Source organism: Rhopalosiphum maidis, chromosome 4 (genome assembly GCF_003676215.2).
Source record: "Rhopalosiphum maidis isolate BTI-1 chromosome 4, ASM367621v3, whole genome shotgun sequence".
Lineage (NCBI taxonomy): Eukaryota > Metazoa > Arthropoda > Insecta > Hemiptera > Aphididae > Rhopalosiphum > Rhopalosiphum maidis.
This window is the reverse complement of record NC_040880.1, coordinates 11,650,925-11,674,094: the sequence shown is the minus strand read 5'-3', so window position 1 is coordinate 11,674,094 and position 23,170 is coordinate 11,650,925. Positions and strand designations below refer to the sequence as shown.

Below are 23,170 nucleotides of genomic sequence, written 5' to 3'. Positions count from 1 at the left end.
AGAAGTTCAATGTAGTTAGTACAAAAACGATTTCGTTTTAAAATATAAAATACACCGCACACGCGCCCATAATATACACACACACACATATATATATATATATATTACGGTGTCTCACAGATTTGCGTCGTTGGGTGTATATTAATATAATACAATATATACAAAACTTTCGTACACCGTTCGACCGTGGAGGAAAAAGTAAAAACCAAATACGCACCGTTCGAACGCGTTATGTATAATGTACTTCGAGGTCTTCGTTTATAAGTATATTAATGCGTCCGCGTATCCGAATGTGTACGGTATAAACGCATAAGTATACGCGCAATCAACCCCTACGCCTCCCCCTAAAAAAAAAAAAAAAAGAGAAATTGTCGAGCGGAGAGGGTCGTATAATATAATATATTTACGTATATAGGTATACACCCCATCGTAATATAATAATAAATAGTTTTGTGTATATAAATTTTATTTGTTCGCGAGTCATACTCCGCGAGGGTTGCGGAGGACCACGACCCGGAGACGGCGGAGAGAAACAAAAAAAAATTTATAAATTCCTATACCGTTGTCTGTATATACACATATATACGGCGTAACGTACTCGGCGGCGGCGGCGGCGTAGACACACGAGGGGTCGGTGGTGTACATAGATGTGTCGGCGATGGGATGCGAGCGCGCGACTCTCCGAAAGTGCATAGGACGTGTGTGCGTATATATATACTCACACACACACACACACGCGCACACACATAGCGACCGAGGCGTGCGCGCGCGCTTGCCCGCGTATGTGTGCGCGTGTTGGCGTGCGCGGGCGCGCGTGTGTGTGTGCGAGTATAAGTATCTGCTATTGATTTTTCGGCGTCGTCCGCCGCCCGGGCGGTGACGGAGATCGGGCGAGTCCAGCGGGGCGGCGGCGGGACCGTGGCGCCGGCGCCCGGGCCCCGGTGTGCCGCCACCGCCGCGCGGACGTTGCGCGTTTCGCGTACAATGACGAACGCGACCGAAAGCTGTACGTCGACGACGAGCGAATATATCCGGTGCGGGCGGTGGTGCGGACCGAGGCCGTAAAACGACTTGCTGGAGAAGAACTACCGCGCCGTCGCTGAAGCTCATCATCGTCACCGCCGTCGCAGCCGCTGATGTTATGAAAATAATAATATCATTACGGTGATCGGAATAATAATGTTACGCGTTCGTCGCGAACACACGTCACCGCTGGTAACGTTACACGGATTTCGCAATAATAATACTTACGGTACATACGTGCGGCGCACCAGTTTATTGTAAATTACGACGACGACGACGACGACAACAACAACAACAACAACAATAATAATAATAAATAATAATAATAAAAAATACGAGTTCGCCTCACGCTTTTCGTTGCTATCACGTCGTAGTATGCAGTGGACCGCAATAACGCCGCGTAAATATCGAAATTTCGCGTGAGATATATTATTATTATTATTATTATTATTATTACTATCGTCTCGCGCCCGACGACGCCCGCGAACGTATTTTAGTGTGCCGGCGGTGGTGCGTTGATCGCTGGCAAACCGTCGTGTAGTAGTATAACATACGTAATATTACAGTGATCACAATACGAGTCTGCGGGCCTCGTCTCACGCTTCCGCGTCGTCTTGTCCGCCGCCGCCGTCGGAGTTGTCGTTGTTGTCGTCGAGATATCCATTCTCGTCGGTTCCTTCCGGCGCCGCCGTCGCGTTCGGGCGATGGCCACAAGCGGTTTCCGGGCCTGCCGTCGCCGCCGCCGCCGTCGTAACGCGATCCGACAAAACAGCTGTCCGCCCGCCGACGTCGTCGTTGACGGACACGTCCTAAACAGGTACGTCGCCTGCGAACGTTCCACCATCGCCGCTGTTGTTGTACCGAGTGAGTATGATGTTATAATAATATTATGCTAAAACGCTTTCTGACGATTACTAATTATATGGCTATGTATTGTACACGCGCAACACGACGTCTTCGATGCATCCAATTGTTCGTAAACTTCAGGCGTATACGCGACTCGTATATATTCCGAAAAACCGCGGTGCGATATGGTTAAGGGCCAATCCCTTTTACGCGTTTAGCCTTCCAAAATACGCGAGCAAGGGCTTATTCGTCCACGACTGTCACTCGAGAAGAAATCGCAAGCCCTATCCTACGATCTCTGCCTGAAAATTAAAATGCATGCGCGTGTATTTGTGTTTGTGCGAAGGTTTGGGTTATGTGATTTTTTTATTTCTTACGGTTCTCATTGTACACTGTACGACGTTATTTCAATACTAAATAAGTCGAAATCTGACTATACGTCTGATAAAATTTCGTTTTTTACATTATACTTATGTCGCTAATTATATGACCAGAGATTCTGTCTGTCATCTATATGAAAACCACATGCGCACTGAAACACGCGTTGAACTTTTCTAGATTAACACTCCCGACAGGAATTTTGTAACGTATTATGTTGTATGCTTAATTTCAATGGTCCGATCAAGGCATCGGCCGCACGTACTTGTGTAGGTTTAGTTTTAGAGTGCTCGTTGGTACTAAAGCCCCCCACTCTCCCGGATACGTTTAGTACAATATAGGTTTTGCTCAAAAGCCAAATTTGTAAAGAGTGACCACAGTACGTGTGATATGAAATAGTAGCATTTGTACATTAATTATAAATCATTATAACGTTAAATGTAGTACTTGAAAAAATATTACATGCATTTTAAGAATATTATTTTCTGATGCGTGACGACGCCTCTTATAGAATTATAATATAATATGTTACTCGGAGTTATACAAAACAGTGATTTACCTACGTATACGATTTTTCTCGATCGAGTTTCACGCGAAAACGCAATAATAATTATTATAATAATATCATGTATAATATTGTATAATAAAAACAAAGGAACTGTAGGTACACAAACTGAAGTGTATTATAATAGTATGACGTTTGTTTAATAAAACGCCAACACCGCATTGACTATTATGCGGACTACGAAGTAACCAAGAACGACCTAACCACAATTATATAAAACGGTAGCATTATATTATTATTTAATCGTTATTCTACAAAACCACTCTTATTATGAGTATAATTGATATCCTCGTCAGATCTTGCGACTTGTACGGTTTTTAATTTTTTTTTTTTTTTACTACTTAAATATTATAAAATTATTTAGCTGCGGATTTCATATTGCTTTGTTTTCAGTTTAAGGTCACGCTTGCGCCTCATCGGTCTGTATTACAGCTTTACACGAAAATGCCTACTTTCAACCGCAAAACTTCCCAACTTACCATTAAATTGATAATAAATAACCAAACTTGCCTCAAGTCTAAAACATTTCATTCACTGATCGTTCAACGTATAATATATTGCTTGCATTAACTAAAATATTATAACGTATTCAGTTACGTCACAATGTATACATATTAAAATTGTTTGATTATAAGAAAAAAATTGGTGTGTATTTAAAACAATTTTTTTCAAAAGAGAAAATATTTAATTAGCCTCTAAAACGTTCGTATTGTTTAATACCCTTAATTAATCAATTTTAAATATTAGTGGGGTGTGTATATAATAATAAATTGTATAATTGTATTAATATCGTATAAACTAAAAACTTTTTGAAATTGTAATACTTAATATAATATTATGCTGGTTAAACATATTTATGATTTTTTAAATTATCTATATTTTTTCTGCAATTATAAATTACAGTATTTAATCATAATTGATCAATAATATTTAAAAATGATAAATATATCTATATTATATACTAGTATTTATAATCAATAATGCTAAAACTTATTAAATTTACTTATGTCTTATTAAAATATAATATTTAGATTATAGAATAGAATAATTACTGTGTACAGGCAATATTTAGGTACCTTTTAGAAGAAAAATAAAAGTCTTATTTTTAGGGTTTCCTAATTATATAAGAAGATATTTAAGTTTCTAAATTTGAAGTACTGACAGTATTGAAAAATTAAAGGAAAACAATTTTTTTTTATCACCTTTATTTAGTACTTACTTATTTTAATAATGTAAAGTTATACTTGATTATGAATATTATTTAACTTAATTTTGTTCTCGATTTTGATTTTATTAAAATACTTTGGCTTAGCATAATAATGGTGATATTTATATAAGCTAAACTTATATCTATGGTTTGAAAAAAAAATATTTTTCTAAGCTGATTTGATTTTTTGAATTTATTAGATTTCATGACATTTGTAAATCTCTGTTTTAAGTGTACATTGTTTACCAACATACTGATTACAAAAACTATAATATTTAATATTAATTTTGATCACGATGCATCTTATATAAAATAGATGCATAGATTATAGGCAATCTTAACTAAATATACATATCTACATAACAAAATCTGTATGGTTTAAGGTATAACTATTTTGTTCTTTTCACTTGTGTAAATTGGTTAACTAAAAAAAATACTCTATAATTTATAAAGAATCTTTAAATATTGGACATAAATTATATTATAGTATTATACCTATTATTATTATCATTGTTTTATAATTTTTAATTATTTTTTAAACTTAAAATAAAAATTATTATAACAAGTAGTTTGATAATTTTATTTAAAAATTTAATATTTAATTGCATACTATTTATAAAATAATTTTAATAATTATTATAATAATATTTTATCAATCATATTATTTTTATTTTTATTTCAATTTTAACTATTGGACTAAATAATTATTTTATCATATTAAACATCGATTACAAATATACAATGTACTTTGGTTTCAGAATTTCTCATTTCAAGTATATGCCATAGCCCGGGAAACCATCTAGTACTCTGTTTATTAAACTCAAACATTGTAAAGACTAATTGGTAAAAGTGCAATTCTCCTTAAGCATATTCGATATATCCATTAGTTAAGGCAGACACAGTTGGGTGAATAGTTTTAGTGAATTAGTCATTGTCGCATACTCGCATGTGAATATAGTAGTCATTAAAATATTTTATTTTATACTTATTATTTTAAGCAATAAATCGTCAATGGTGTACCTCATTTGCCTATCTAAGACGCCGGGTGAAGATTTTATTTTGTATCACAATTAATATACTTAATAACAGTTATAACTTTACGAAATACAACAAATGAACTTAATTTTAGTACAAATTTTGAATTAAAAAAAGATAATTCACGTTAAAAGGATATTTAAAGTATATCAAAGTTGATGTTATAGAAAAAGATAAATATGATAAAATTATTTATTATAAAAATTATTTTAAAAATTTGAATAAGAAGTAATTAATAAAGCAATTAATGTTCTGTATTAATATTGAGAATTGTGTAGGTATAGTTATACTTAAGTGATGACATTATTTATGATATTTAGTGAGAAACTTAGTGATTTTAATTTTAATTAATTCCATAATTTTCATCCTTAATAAATCATGTCATGTTAAATAAAAAGTAGTATTTTTCAAATAATTTTGATGATATTCCATAAAGTTCTTAATATTCATATCAAAATATTGCAACTTTACGCGTAATAATTATTAATTATAATTTTCAGGATATATTTTGTATTGAAACATTTTTAATATGTTTATTCCTGATATATATATATATATATATATATTATTTTGATATAACAAATAAATAACGAGTCCACGTTGAATCTAAATAGTGATAACTTTTTGCAATAAATTGTTATTTGAAAAAAAATTTATACATCTATAAAATCTATGATATAATTTCATATTTAAAAATGACTAAAAATGGGATTTTCACTTTTTAATTAAGCTAGATACAATTAATCAAAACCATTTATAACAACCTAGCTGTGTAGTAAATAATAATAAATTACTCGATACAATAATATGATTTAACTATGAGTATATAAATTTATAACTCAATTATGAATGATTCCATTCTATAATTTTTTCATTTTGTGGTGAAATTATATTTTTTATTTTTTTTCATAATAACCAATAAAGATTCTACTTTTTATTTTCTGATTGCATAACTCGAATGATTTATGAAGCTATTATTAATACGTCTTAACATCTTCATAACCGTACCTGTTATAATATATGTTCATGTAGTCTATAGGTAAAAATTTTATTAAAAATACATTGAATAAGCTAATTATTATATCTACGTAATAATATAGAATGATAAATAACATTATAATATAAAATAATATACTTCATATTTGATATTTCATATCGAATAAATATTTAACATAAATTGACAATCAAAAATACATTATTTATTGATTATTAATGTAAGCTTAACAAATATCTTCAATTTTTATTTTCATACATTATAGTAACCTTGTTATTAGAATATTTTTTTGATTTTATACAAATATCATATGACCATATTTTTTTATTTCTTATTTTTTTGCTTAGATTAAAATAAGAAGTATTACAGATGGTTCATTGATTTCAATATTGAATAATATTGTTACTTTCATACTAGATTAATTCGATAATTGATCGTAAAAAGTACCTACTTAAAAAGATGTGTTAAATAGTAATAACTAATAAATAATAATTATTGTTATTTGTTAACTGTATTAAATTAAAATTATAATGTGAAAATATAATATAAAATTTGATAAAATATAGCTATAAATTATTTGATATTATATAGGCAGGGATTGGATAAATCTTATAATATTAAACTTCTATTAAAAATAAATATTTCATACATAATATAGAAACTAGAAAATTAGCACTCTTATAAAATGTTATTATTTTTTTTTTTTTTTACTTGTTTGAGTGAGTTTAATTTAATAACTATTGTTTTTAAAATGGTGATTTAACTATACATGCAAAATTTCTTATTTTGCGTTCAATATTAATGATTTTATTAAATTATTTCAAATATATAGTTAATTATAAATTATAATATATAAATATATATATATACATATTTTAATAATTGATAATAGTATACCTGTAATAGCTAATATATTATATAAATTCCCGCAGAGTTTAAACTTATTGATATAGAATTCTTTATTCCCGAGTTTTTTATTATAATAAAATATATAAATAAATAAAAACATTATGAAAATAATAATACAATATTGTTGAAGTATCAGAAATCTAAATAAAATACCTTTAAAAACACTACTTTAATTTCTTGAAATAAATATTATGTTAAATGGAATTAAAATACTCAGTTTAGTTTTTCAACATAAATTATTTAAAGTAAAAGGCTTAGACAACTATTATTATGTTTCTTGTACATTTTTCAAACAAATAAAATATTACTATAACATTAAATGTAAAATAAAACTACTGACGGTTGACATGATATTATATTTTTTTATTTCAAATAAAAAAACGTTTATAACATAAATAGATAAAAATAATAAAAATAAAAATGTTTGAAATTATAAAAGCCAAGAGAATAATATATAACGTTGGTTGGTAGGTACTTATAATAAACTCAAGTAATACAAAAACATTCAGGAAAATAATATAAGTAGAATACGTACGCAATTAAATTAAAAAGTAAAAAAAATAAAAAAGATCAAAGAAAAATTTTAAAGAATAACCAATTTATAATGAACTTCTAAATTACTCAACTATATACATTTTCGTAATCATAATACTATTTTAATATATGCGTTATTATTTATTATATTTGAATACACTGTAACTAATAATTAAGTTGGTATATATTTAACTTAAATTCCCAAACGTGTGAATTTATTATATTATTATTATTGTAAATTATACACTATACACTATACAGTGTATACATTACACATAGTAAATTTATATAATATATAATATATATACTTACACTCGTAACGCTTACGTAAGCCTCCTTTTAAATTTCATTTTGGAATGTTTAGGTGTATAACACATGTATGAATATTGTATAGCTTAAGCGATGTATCTAATTTTTAAATTATTTGACCATCTACAACATAAAATCAAATAATACTGTGTTGCGAAATGTGAATCTACGCATGTTGGGCATTTTATTTATAGTAAATAAAGAACTTACATTTTTAATCATATACTCATAATGTCGGATACTATAGAATACTAAAATATTATCGTGAGTAACAGCTAAAAAATCGATTCTAAATTCATGATATTAATAAGTTAATTAAATAGAGTAGTAAAATAGATAACCACTTAACTATACAATATACGAGTGTACCTTATCATTTCGTAACTCACTGAAATGGATACGTGTTACATTTAAATTCAATAATAAATAATTGCATTCAAAAAATGATAATGAATAGAAATGATCATATCAGCCTATCATATATTATCTCAAAATTTGGTATAGGTATTAAAAATATCATTGTCTGAAGTAAAATATTATAATATATGTTGTAAAAGTTTGAAGTATCCGTGAATAATATTTTTAAATTAAAAATAAAATAGCTAAAATTTGTATTATTATAATATATATAACAATTTAAAATATCTATAAATATCACAAAAAACCCGAAACGTTTTAAATTATATTATTATTTAAATTATGTCATTTAATTTTTATTTTTATTAATTTTTAATTAACTTATATTAGGGAAACCCTCAAGTCTCTACAATCGTTAATTATTTTTACAAAAAATTAAATTGATTATATTCAAAGCTAGTTTTGCATAACAATTTCTATTTACGCAGCTATTTTATTTTTGTTTTTCCTGATTATTTAAAAAAATACAAAACATTTTCACTTTTTACCTCCTAAAAGTATCAAATATATTCTTCAATTTTCTACTAGAAATCACTCTCGAAGTCAAAGATTAAAGTATATTTTTTTCTACAATTCATGTAAACAAATATAACAAAATAAATATATATATATACATATTATTGTACAATTATAATACATTTATCGATCAATTCATAATCTAAAATATTATGTATTTTATAAGTGTAGTAAATTATCTGATTTTTTTTTCATAGTCATGTTTTTATAATTGGGTTTACATACAGAAGATAGTTTAATTCATTGTATACAACTGCAATATTTTGTTTATAATATATTTTACATACAAATGTGTTGCATTTTTTTAACATACTCGTAGATATGTTTAAACTTGCATTCGTATAACTCAAACTAGCACAAATACGTAACAAATTTAATAATTATTGCTTTGATAACTTTAAAGACTTAAATCCATTAAGTATTAAAAAAATGTATACAGTATCTGTGTTGACAATCTAGCTAAAATTAAAAGTCTCAAATTTAAAAATGCTATGACGACTAACTTGAAGGCCATATTTTATTTAATCGTAATTTTATTAACATCTTTTAAAAAGTGATTCGTTTTATTAACTACTTATTAATAATGTTAACACTTTAACATGGTATCATAAAAATTTTATAAATTTTGATAAAATGTAAATATCTTATAATATATTATATTTTAGATACTATATAAAATAGGAAACTTAAGTTACTTTTAAATAATTAAGTTTAACACCTTAAAGGTATCATTATATCAATCTATTATTATATTATAATTAATTGTAATATCATCAATTGTATTATTTTATAGAATTAGATAAGTAGTTACAGAATTATGTACCATTTAATAATGTATTAATTTTTACTGGACATTAGACAATATTTTTATCTATAATAATTATCCTTTGTTTATAGATAAATTACATGTTCATGTAAAACAAATATTTAAAATAAAAAAAAAAAATCGTTACTACACAAGCGATATTTATTATCCAAATATTATATTATATTGAATTCGATGCAAAATATATTGTTTCTTTTATGTAATAATAAATTATTATTAGTAATAATAGTAATAGTATTATTAGTAAAATCATAAAAGTGTAGTTTTAAAATTTTATAATAATAAATCAAAAAATGTTCAACTATTTTAGAATTAGAAACATTCTTGGTTATATCGGATGTTTCAATCTTTTTAAATAAACTTTAAACCATTAATTCTTTAATACATGATTTATAAATATTTAAATTTATTATAATTTCTGATTGGGTATCAATATTTGTTGTCTCTATTTCTGACATACAACATAGTAAAAACTATCAATTTTTCAGTTTGATCGATATAAAGAAAAAATAAAATAGATCTGAATTTAGAGTGAAGTGCTCATAAAGTTAGTGGTGAAGTTACTTTAGTAAATTTTTAAATAATTAATATATTAAATAATATTTTAAAACTTTGGTATCAAATATTTGGAAATCAGGATGTGAAATTCAATAAAGTGGCTTCATGTATCTGATGTAGATTTTACGTTACATTCAATTTCTTTTAAATATAAAAAAACCCTATTTATGACTTGGTTGATCGTATTTAAAGACGCAACATAGATAGATTTTACCACGTTACGCGCGTAAAGGCTTAGACAATAAATATTGGTATTAAATTACAGCATTAAAATTAATAAAAATTAGGAGATAGAGTATTTTAAATCAACTAAATATTTTTACTAAGCATAGGTAAATTATACTTTTCTAGTAACCAAGTTACTTTATACTAAAATTTCCAAAAAAATAAAGCATATTCGGAGACATTTAATATTATTAATATCAAAACAAATAAAAGCATTATCAAAATATTGGAAGTATCAGTTAAAGTAATACTAATAAATATAAAACTCACCATTAAAAAATATAAATATATCCTTATAAAAAGAAGAGAAGAAGTAATATCTCCTATTGCGAGAGTAAAAATTAAGCTTTTAATCCATTCCAAATTCCAACTTTATCACAAAAAAAACAGCTCCAGCACATGTTGCACATGTGATTAAAGTCTATAATTATGATAAATTAAATTGAGATAAAATGGTGAAAATATACCAAAGCATGGAGAATTTTCATCATCCCAGACTCACTTCATCGTTGATTAAATGAAGAATACACGGTAATACTTGGATAAGCAATTCACGGATCACGAGACTCATATAGTATTGCTTTACAGTTATTTTTATTAACAATTGAAATGGTATGGATTTATGGTCATACAATATAATCGGTACCGATACGGTAAAAATTATCTATGATTTTGGTTAGCTTAATATTTTCCCTTAATATAAAATTAAGCCAAATATTTTAAATAATTTTAATTAATTAAATAAATTTGTAATTATAACTGTTATTTAATTTTAAAGTAGGTTTATTGCTAACAATTTGGTAGATAATAATAATAAAAAAAATGTATCTAAAATGTATTATCCATTATTAATGGATTCTAATATTATGCTACCAGTCTTTAATCTATTGTAAATATTCATAATTTATGATCGATTTGTATTGCGCTTATAGTATAAGAACTCGTAGTTCAAATATTATTTACAACAGTGACAAATTAATCAATTCATAATAATAGAATAAATGAAGCAATATATTAAATGACTTAATTAAAATTAAAGCTGAATAATACATACTAACTTTTGATGTGATTAATTAGGTCAAATAAATAAATCAAGAGCCAAGAAAATATAGTTACGTTGTTTATACTCTACTCTGACAAATTAGAAAATATATCAACAGACAACAGTTATATTTATATATATAATACAATTACCTACATTTGATAAATATTAACTCCATATAATAAATAAATAATTTTGTAAAGTATATATATATATATATTATATTTTAACTAAAACAGGTATAACTATATTATTGTACAAGCACAAAAATGTAATTACTAAATTTAAAAAAAAACAGTACCTCTATCCTATAAATTGATTTGTTTTGATTTTAATCTCTATATTATAAAAATAAACGAATCATATTTAAACAATATATTATGAAGTATTTTAAGTTATTAATTGATGTTTGTACTTAAACTATTTTATATGATATAACATAAGGAAATCAGAAATACATACTATTATATAATGGTTATTATTGTTTGTATCTCAGCCAATTCTCAGATACTTTGAATTCAATATTCCGAGTAAAGTTTCTTCCATTTAATAGTTTTGATTTGTTTCATTATTAATTGGATATATTATACATTATACATCATTAGTCTCACTAATTTGATTGCAAATTTATTCTCTAGGAAACTTCTTTAACTTGTGTAAGTTACTTTTTTATTTATTTAATATTAATTAATAAATGATAAAAGTTATTTAACTTAAGTCGTTGAATAATATATTTTTTCTTTACGACACATAAAAAAATTATAATTTATAAAATATTAAGTATTAAGTAGTGTTATATTATTTATAATATTTGGAGTTGGAAATATTTTTATTATTAAACTTATAAAATAAAAGTGTTTGTATAAATATGTTTCTGTTTATATTAATCAATATATTTTTTGTTTACTTAGGAAACTTAGGAATCTGTACAAATGTTAAGGCTTTACAAATTTAATGGTATTTCAAGATTATTTCAATATTTTTATTTCTTTTTTATTTGTTTTGCCCTAATACCAACAAATAATATTGTTATATTTCGCAATAAATACCATTAATATTGATTAGAATAATTATTCTTAATCGTAAATTAGAATAAATAAAACATTTAAACACTCAGTCTGACGAAATTCTATTTAATATATTGAATACTAACTGAATCTATCAAACGTAAAAATATTAAACATTGATGACGGATCTTTTATGAAATTTTATCATCGTGTATTAAATATAATATTGTATTACTACAACTGTAATCCTTATTTACATTTCAAATACATTTTATATAGTTAGAACTAGATTAACCTATAATTGAACATTTAAATAACGGTCTTAAGCTTTTGAAATTTTCAATTATTTACTGATACACAGTAAACTTATGAAATACATAATATTATTTATGTTTAAAATTAAAATTAAATCACCAAAATATTTATTCTTCCAATATATTTTTCAACGTAAATGACTAAGTGATTTTTTATATAACTTTAATTAGCCAAGAATTTTATTTTTATCTCATTATTTTTTTTAAAGGCGATTTCTACTTTGAACTTATAATAAATAATTAATATTTATCTATTGAATTATAATTTATAGTTGCTCTGAATTAGTCAAAAATCAGAACTAATAAATATGCAATTTGAAATACATCATAATTAACTGTAATACAATTTTTGAAAATATTCGCCAAAAACTACAAAATAATAGCGATAAAATGGACTAAATTAATTTTTGACAATTATTATAAAATAGTGGTTTAGATCATATTTTGAATACATTTAAGTTTATCATTGATTTCAAATTTTAATCATTACGCAATGGTTAAAAAATAGTACAATTGTATCACATTTTTTTAAATTTAAAATGTTAAAAATTTTTATAATAAATAATACATTTTTATTATTTAAAATATTAGTTAAATAAATATTTATATTATTTTCCATGATATAAAATTATTATTATGTATTGTTCGATGAAACTATAATAACACAAAAAATACTTTATAAATAACAATCAATTTTTATGTTTAGTTTTTATGGACGATAATATGTTATATAAAAAAAAAAATAACCTTATCGCATGGTATTAGATCATTTTTTCTTTTTTAACTAATTAACAATCTATAATGGAAAACATTTTCATAATTTTCTGGAAGGAATACAAAAACTATTTACATCAATAAAATGATTAAAACCATAAAATATATCAGAATACATAAGAAAAAGAATTTCATTATAAACAATCAGGCGGATGAAATACGTGTATTTGAAAAATGGAAGCTGATTATGATGTATATACAATATAAAAAATACATGTACGTAATACTACGACTGGAAAATTATGCATGTGACATATTTTACATATTTTTATACGTGGATAATGTATAATATATTCTTTAGATTTTTATCATATGAAGAAAATACAATTCCCTCCCTATGTATAGTATGCACTATATGCATTACAACTTAATATTGACTTATGGAATTAAATAAATAAATGAAAGACACAAATAATAATATTATTTGCGCGTAATATATTCTATTATAAGTAGGTATGTGATATGGATTAGTATACACATATAATATTACATCTTATTATACTTTACTTGTATTACAGATAATGTATAAAAATATAAAATTATTGGTAATTAGACATTTTCGATCAAGAAATTTTGTTCCGAGCATTTATAAAATGCTAATCGTTCTATTTATGATTTCGAGACGTTTATCGTATCTTTATCTATCTACAGTACGATTTAACATCTGTAATGCATTAGGTACTCAAACAAACGTAGTAGGTATTTAATATAAACTTCATTATACATTTTGATTAGTTTACATCGAGTAATTCATCCTCAAAAGTTGTGCTTACATCGTTCAACACTCAAAACCATCGTCGAAGCATCCATCAAAAAATAAATGGGACATGTTTTGAACAATACTGCAGTTTAAATACATTTTTTTAGAGCATTTCTTTCTATTTTTTTTTTTAGCATTATTTGATGGTTTCTAATACAATAAAATTTGAAAATTAATTATCACAAGTTACCAAATATGTTTAAATAAATAAAGTTATATTTTTTTATAATTACTGACATACGAATATAAGTAGTGTCTATCAAAAATGATTTTGTGATTAACCAATGATTTAAGTTTATAAAGATTTGCAATATATTATATTATTATTCAAAATTCATACATTTTATTAAACCTATATTAATATATTTTATTAAATAATATACATTTATTGAAATTATTACCATACACGTATATGGGTTAATAAAAATATAATTTTACTTAAAAATAAAGAAGAACAAATGTAATCACCTATAATGATTTATTATGTGTGTATGTGTGTGTGTATTCGTTTATATCTTGTTATATCCTGTTATTAAAAACAAAAAAAAAAATGTTTATTTTATAAACCTAACGGTTTTAATTTAAAAGGTAAAAATAAACATCTGACGTACATTTTTGTTTTATTCAACCGTAACTGGGTAAATAATATCATACAGAAACATTGAACACAGCAGGATGGCGAAAATCAATCGTAAGTGTCACACACATACAACTGCAGTACCTATAGGTAGGTACGTTTTCGTATTGAAACTAAAACACGTCAGTTCCACGATATAATGCTCATCCTTCTTCATATATAACAGACGGCCAATCAATTCCCGTAGGATTTTTATCACTGTGATTCAACCGTGTGGGTTTTATTGACAAATTAACGTTATTTGAGTTAAAAAAAAAATAATAGTGACTGCTTTTTTTTTTTTTTGCGTGATATACCCCCTTATTTTCATGTTGACTTTATTTCAATATTATTAAAAAAAATCTTTCGAACCAAAAATGTAATTTACTGTTTTAAATCAAAAATAAAATACCATTCAATGTAATATAGTCAAAAGTTGGGCTTTCAATGATAATAATAATAGAAAAATAACAAATTTTAGGTTTTTACATAATCATCTAACAGCAGTTTTGTTATCCTGTAATATTGATATATAGGTGTTTCGCACTATAGTACAATACTCATAACACTATATATTAAATTTGTATCACTCGATCGTGTTATTGTAATTTCTCAGTACATTATAGTATAGGTATAACTGAGTGATTCACTGATATTACTCACCCCATATTTTCGTTTCATAATTCCTTAAAAATAACGATTTGCAGTAAAATATAGTGATTTTAATTTGAGAAAAATTAAGTCATGTATCATGGCAAGACACCTATTAAATTGTTTAGAAAAAACCTAATTATTTGTAAATATGGTATGAAAAATACTTAAAAATTCCATAAATCACAATTTAATTAAATACGTTATTTAAGGGAAAAAATAGGAGTGAGCATCATGCTTGGCGAATCATCCTGTATATTATATTCACTTTACACGCGGTAATCGATTCGTATGATATTGTATTATAATAATGTAAATATGTACCGCCTATATAATGTTGACTCCGGCGCGAAGTCCTATTATATTATTATCAACTGTGCGTTTCCCGATCGTGTCGCCGTCTGTTCGGCGTAATATATTATAATAATGACGTCGAAAAAAAATATCGCGTAGGTACCTATATTATTCAATTTTCATATTCCATACGTAGATCGTATGCGACCGTACGCACAGTAATAATGCGGATTACACAACGTTTTGAGTGGATCGACATAATATGCGCGTTGTCGAGTGGGACCGTTCTCGCAATACATTATATATACGGAATAGGACATGTCTTTACACACACACACACACACACACACACACACACACACACACACACATATATATATATAGGTATATATATTATATAAACGAGCGCTAATTACGCGTATAATATTCTCGTCGGAAAAGTCGATAACTTCGACAGGGGCGGCGGCTGCGGTACAATCAGTGTATGTGTTGTGCATGTGTGTGTACGTTGTGTAGTTATCCTGCCATTGTTCAGTTGTCGATCGGGGGTAAAAACGTTTTTAGTACCGTGAGAAATTCGTGCCGCACGTGTACAGTGCATATATACACGTTATATATAATGTGCGAGCGCGATTTATTCACAAATCGTCAACTGCATGCACGACATAGACACAAATTGGAAAAGGGTGTGGGAGTTATTAGCACCCTTAGTTTTAAAATAGCACACTCATAATTTTTACCATTTATGACTGAACCAAAAAAAATAAGAGGCTTCAACACCCTCAGTTTTTTTTTCATTGGAATTGGGCCACTGGTGCGTGAACTTTCGCGATAAAACGGCAGCGCTGAGTCGCAACGTCGCTGGCCTGGTATCTTTGCCAAAAATCTAAACGTAATAATAATATCAAGTAAAGTATAGCTAAGGTATAGTATACTAATGGATACCAGTGCTGTTTATTTCAAACCATGATTTTTTGCACCGTGTAAATTATGAAAATCTAAACAATTTATTCGTTCAAATAATATTGTGGCGCGATGTGTAATTAATTGTGTGTCAGAAGAAAAATCAAATATCTAAGATCCCGATGATGAACTCCTTAGGTTATTGTGTTTATTTTTAAATCACAGATTTCATTTTTTTTATTCAGATATATTATAAAGAAAACGTAATAATTTTTCAAAAATGTTGAACTTTAATACTTAAGTACTTTATAAACGTTAGAACCATAAATATATTATTCACAAGCACGCGTAGATACTATTCTACCACTTTAAACGTAGTTGAATTTAAACATAGTATTTAATATAAATGCATCTATTGCCCGGGGCAAGTTTAAAACCCGATTAAAGTTTATCTATGAATAAAAGTTTAAATACAAGAGTTTTAGATAACCTGTGTATTTTTACAGCACTATTTCTCAGAGTTAAACATTAAACGTTTATAAAATATTAATAAACTGTTAGTTGGAATGGTTGGTATATATAATGTTGGTACATTTTCGGTAAAATATTATTTATTTGTTGGTAATAAAATTAAGATTAAAAATTGTTGCTTAAAAAATGTATAAAACATTTAAAAAAAATAGTAATTATAATAGTGAAATTTATTTATTCAGAGTCAGGTCGATAAGTTAATTTTGTTTTTTCACAAAACTGTGTAAGCATTCAGAGTAGATCGTGAAGTTTTATCCCCCGAGGCTAGTCCTCAGTTATTAAATAATGATTATAATAATAATAAAATAAAAACGTCCATCTCTGGTCAACAAAACGTCATTACACTTTGAAAAACGGTACAGAAAAAATTGACCGAGAAAATGCGATCGTCGTAAAAATGCACCTTGTATAATATTATAAAATAATATAATCATGTACAGAGTGATGTGGACCGGGACATGACCTCTTTGTGACGATGAAAAAATAAAAATAAAATATAGGAAAAAAAAATCAACGAAAAAACCGAGAAAAAAATGGATTAAACGGAGGCGAACAACACGTCACTGCCGCAATGACACTCTGTATAATACGCCAAGTAGTCCTTATATTTTCGTATATATTATAACGCGGCGTGTCGGACGAGGGGAAGAGATCCGTTAAAACGTGGTGGCAGCAAAAGTATTACGGGTGGGATGAGCGAAGAGTTGGTGGCCCACGCGGGAGGGTAGCAGCGCGGCGGCGGAGTGAAAGAGAGAAAAAATCGACCGGCGTGTCCGGAAAACGCCTACGCTTCTACGGCTGATCAGACAGGCAGCGCGCAAAAGGACCGAAGCTGCGTACACGCCCGCCGCCGCCGGTCTCTCGTCGGTTTACCACCTCGGCCGCGAAGTTTTGCCACTGTATATTATAGTCGCGCTGTTGCCGCACTGTGCGCGTGTGTTTGTTCTGCCTCGCCCTCTCCCCCTTCGAAAAAAAAAAAAAAAGGAAACTTTACGATAAACAGCCACTAAACGCCTTTGCCCGCGACCGACCAAGTACGCGGCTGTATATATAAATATATGTATGATGTATGGTATGGTAGGCGTGCGCGACCAGAATTCTAAAGGCACTGCCCGCGTGGTATTATTTTTTCACCCTTTCTTTATATTTGGGGCTCTCTCCTATCGAGACAATATTGTTATGTAAAATTTTAAAAAAATTACCGTGTACGAATGTGTATTCGTAGGTATTGAGTTTTTTTTTTTCGTACGATTATTGTCTTAAACGTTTGATATTATTCGTACATTATTGTTATATAATATAAAATAAATATCGATATAATATAAAATCGTTTAACATGATGACAGACGTCATTATTAAATCAAAATAACCGTTTGAAACTATAGGTATTTATCGATCTGCAAATAGAAGAAATTAGAACTAATGATTCCAAACGGTTTTGGGTCGTGAGACTTCTCCTATTGTAGACAATGATGGGTGTAAAACTTAAATGCAAAATATAGCACGTCCTTTACGTTGTATAATATCATGTAATAACACGGATTTCGTTATTAATTTTCTTTCACATACTCGGAAAAAAATTTCATTTTAATAACAACGTATAAGGTATGAATAAACACAGACCTCTGACTCGGGGGACCTTTAACTATTTGATTAGCTTTTGTTAATGGTTAAACAATATCGGGAGGTGATGCACGCCAGAAACCTACCCCCCCCCCGCCACCATCAACCTCAGTTCAAACCTATATCTACAACGTTATGGTATATGTGTAGCACGAATACCGTGGGAGTGATTGAGTGATGTAAGATAGGGAAAGTGGGGAACGGCCCGTATATATAATATAATATGCGATGCAAGCTAATATCGCTCTTCGATATAATATGGTACGTTTGTCTCCGAGATTGGTCTGAAACACACCCCCGTTAAATTCTCGGTTTTGCGACAACGCAATATTCCGGATATACATTAATAATTATATTTCATGAAATATTACTATTCATAGTACGACCGTGTACGCATAGACGACCGACTACATTATTCGAACGATCAAAAGCCTGGTAATATTATCAAAAATAATTCGTATATTATTATTGTATAATTTATGTACAGGCGATGTTAAAATGTTTTACCGTAAACGAAACAAACGAGCAATTCGAATGACTATTATTTATTGTGTATAGGTCGCGTTATGCGACGACGATTATATTATTATAAAAGTAGAAAAGAAAAATAATTTATGATTTCTATTTTTCAATAAGTATCGATACGGAGACGTTCGTTATTTATATGATTGCCATTTTAAACCACTCAATATCTACTCGTCATTAATAAACTCGTTTAATTCTCTAAAAATTAATAGGCGCGTCGTCATTCGTGCTGCGTATTGTTACAGTGAATATTTTTTTTATCGATATTGTAAAATGCATTATTAATAATAATCACGAATAAAGTATTTCTTCTTTTATTACTATTGAATATTATTTTACTGTTTCATTTACAATACATTTATTCTTGTCCAAGAAAGTTTAGTATTTAAAAAATGTCAGCTATTTTATTTAAAATCAAATAAATTAATATAATTAAACTTGTATATTCTTACTTGACCAAAAGTTATATCAAACTTTTTTTTATTAAAATTAACATTATCATTCATTGTATTGGACGTTTAAATGACAAGAAAAATATAACGACACAATAGTATAATATGTATGAAGATAGGATGTTTTTTCATTCGTCTCACAATTTCTCCGTTAAACCGTACAGTTGACTACTATTATTATACATTTGAAAGCAATGATAAATTATTAACATTCAAAAATCAAAATGAATAAAACTTGGCTTTTCAAGTGCTATAAATTTTAATAATAAAAAGTTCTGCAAAGCATTGTTAGTAACAATTTTTGAAATAAATATTTAGTTAAAATTATAGCCTATAGGGTATAAGCAACTTTTAATTAAAACGAAATTTATCATGAATTAAATTTGTATAAGGAATAACAAATAAATTTAAAAATAATATTTTATGACGTACATCGGCCTATTTTTTAAGCTGTTTATAAAATACTACTATGAAATAGTTTAAAAGTTTAAACATTTTAAACATTTCAGTAATTAAATTATAATATTTTGTATTCAAATTTTGTGCCTTGTAATGTTTTAAGCAAAATAAATAAAAAAATATTGAGCTTTTATAGTTTCGTAAAACTATGATTAGAAAATATGTGATGAATTTTAATTATGGTAGTCATATATAATGTTATATGGACATAAATTTAAAGTTTAAATTTAATTAACCTATCCGCTGAATATAAATTCTAATTTTAGTATTTTAACATTAAATCAAATTGAAATTAAAAATGCAAAACTCGTGTTAAAGAACATCACATTTTGTTGCATCTTATTAGAGACGTTCACAATAAATACATAATTAATTTTGCATCGGTTTTAGTTTAGTTAATATCATACAACTAAAATCTCAAAATTATTCCAATTATAGGGTTAAATTAAGTTTTACATTTAAGTATTTTAACTTAAACGTAAACTCGATAGCCAATAATAATCATTTATTAACCATATTTTAAATTGCACAAATCTAATAAAATAACGTTTTATAATCTAATTCAGCGAATTACTCTTGTTACAATAATGAACAAGATCAATTTCAATTGACCGTTTATATATTTTTAAACTTAAATTTATGGTATCGCAAGAACACATCGACTACGGTTTCATAATATAACAACCAATATTGCAAGTATCGAAACGCATAGTATATGTCATGTATCAAAACTGAAATATTCATAACAGTATTGCTATAAAAAATATCAGTGTTATAGTTTTTTTAAATTCTTGACAGCGGTAAATTTTTATTTTTCTAATGAAATAAGATGTTTTACATAGTTGGCGTAATAATTTGTGTATTAAAAATAAATGTGTTTCTTTTGGTCGGAATGGCATAAATAATATATACTGTTTCGAAATATTTCAGTTTTTTGATATTGTTATTTGATTTATTTAAAATTCCACACTAGGAAACTTTTTATTCTAATATCGTGCGTTTTTTCGCTAAACATATTTCATGTTGGCAAACGTCCTTTAAAAGTTTCTTAACCTATAATATAACATGCGATTGATTGGATGTCGGACATTAAAATGTGTATGTCTATATAATTTACTTTAGGTCGCTGTTATCAAGCTGTAAACATTTATCAAGAGAACAAAAAGTATAAGCGCTATAAAATGTTGAAAACATACTCTATTTGCTTTTAGAATGCGATGATTAATTGCATTCGGATTTATATTTTGTACAGACATCAGAAGTTAAACATTATAATTTAGCGTAATACCATGCTAGTTAAACTAACCTTCCTAAAACTAAATTCGTTAAGAAACAAGGCTAGTTTTCAATTTGTCAATAATTATACAACTACACGAATTGTAGTATTGATTTTTTAAGTAAGTATTTAATACATCTTCGTCATTTATATAACTCGTAAATATATTTTTTTTATATTAGATATATATTTATTTTGTTGTAAATTAACTACTCATAACCATTAACCATTGTATACGTTTTTAGTACTATGTGCGTAAATCAACGAATGTACTTAATGTACTGTTCTAAGTATGTTAATAAAACAAAACCATTTAGAGTTTAGTTAGTGTTTTCTCAGGACCAGTTTTGTACAGTTATATATTAACAAATTACCAAAACATCACAGATTATATCTAAAATAATATAAGTGCAACTTCAATATAGATAATATAAACTTTTATCCATTAAATAGATATTATTCTGGTAAAAAATATGTTTTTAATTCATCAACAATTGTTATTTTGATAAAATATTTTTACATTATTTCATTATTTATATACATTTATTATATCAATCTAAATTAATATTTTATCTATTTGAATAGCATATTAATATTAATAAAAATAATATCCATATTTTTTTATTGATCTAATCCCTTTAAAAACAAAAGTTCTTAACGTTTAGGTTTACATTATTTTTTTTAACCACCTATTTTGTTTTTTAAATAATATATTTTATTTATAATAAAACGTTATGCTTTCATACGAAACAATAAACACGTACGTACAATTTATACTAATACTACTAATTATAGTAATGGAAAAAAGTAACATTAAACTATTTGTTCAGTAATATTAAACACATATATTATAAAATTAATCAATGCATGAATAATTTTGACGGAAGTTAATTAATTTAAACATATTCCCTCGTAATCAGAATTATAATCACTAATCACCATTACAAAGTTTACAACTCTACTCTTAACTTTTAATCTAGATAAATAACAAAGTATTAATATATATTATATTATATTAATATATATTGTATAATCGAATATGATTTTTTTTTTGACAGACTACCTTTAATTTAATGGTGAAATAAGAAAATAAACGGTAATAATTCATGTTTTATTCTATGAAAACTTGCAAAATGGATGCTTAAATACAATATTGTTATATTTATATGTAGATTTTATTGCATCATATCATGATGATAAAAACAATTATATACTTTATAAAATGATATGGTACTACTGATATAAATAAGATTTCAACGAATTATTATAGTATCAAAATTATATAAGAATAATATTGATCTATATCAATAATAATATAATTTAAATTCTGTAATTTTATTAATATCTTATTATTTTTGAAAGAACTTAACTGATTTACAAATACTACTTATTAATGTATACCTGATGACCCATTTTTAAAAATGAATTAGGAATCAAAACCATTTCTTTAGATAATGATAAGATGATAAATTAATTATTTAGCGAATCTGCTTAAATTTTTTAAGTTATTTGATAAGAATAATACTCATTCGGTTATAAATATCAAATTACTTCGATAATCCTATCTTAATTTCCGTTCTATATTTTTAAATTTATTCATA

General features: G+C 26.6%; 1 protein-coding gene across 2 annotated transcripts in view; it reads left to right on the top strand.

Annotated features, from left to right (window-relative positions):
* Positions 1-1,035: 1,035 nt before the first annotated feature.
* The window catches only part of LOC113548203 (inactive rhomboid protein 1), a 64,986-nt gene continuing 42,851 nt past the window's right edge, over positions 1,036-23,170 (top strand). For both annotated transcript variants that reach the window (XM_026948957.1, XM_026948956.1), the window contains exon 1: positions 1,036-1,887. The gene's annotated coding sequence lies outside the window, so the exon portion shown is untranslated. The remainder of the gene's footprint in view (positions 1,888-23,170) is intronic.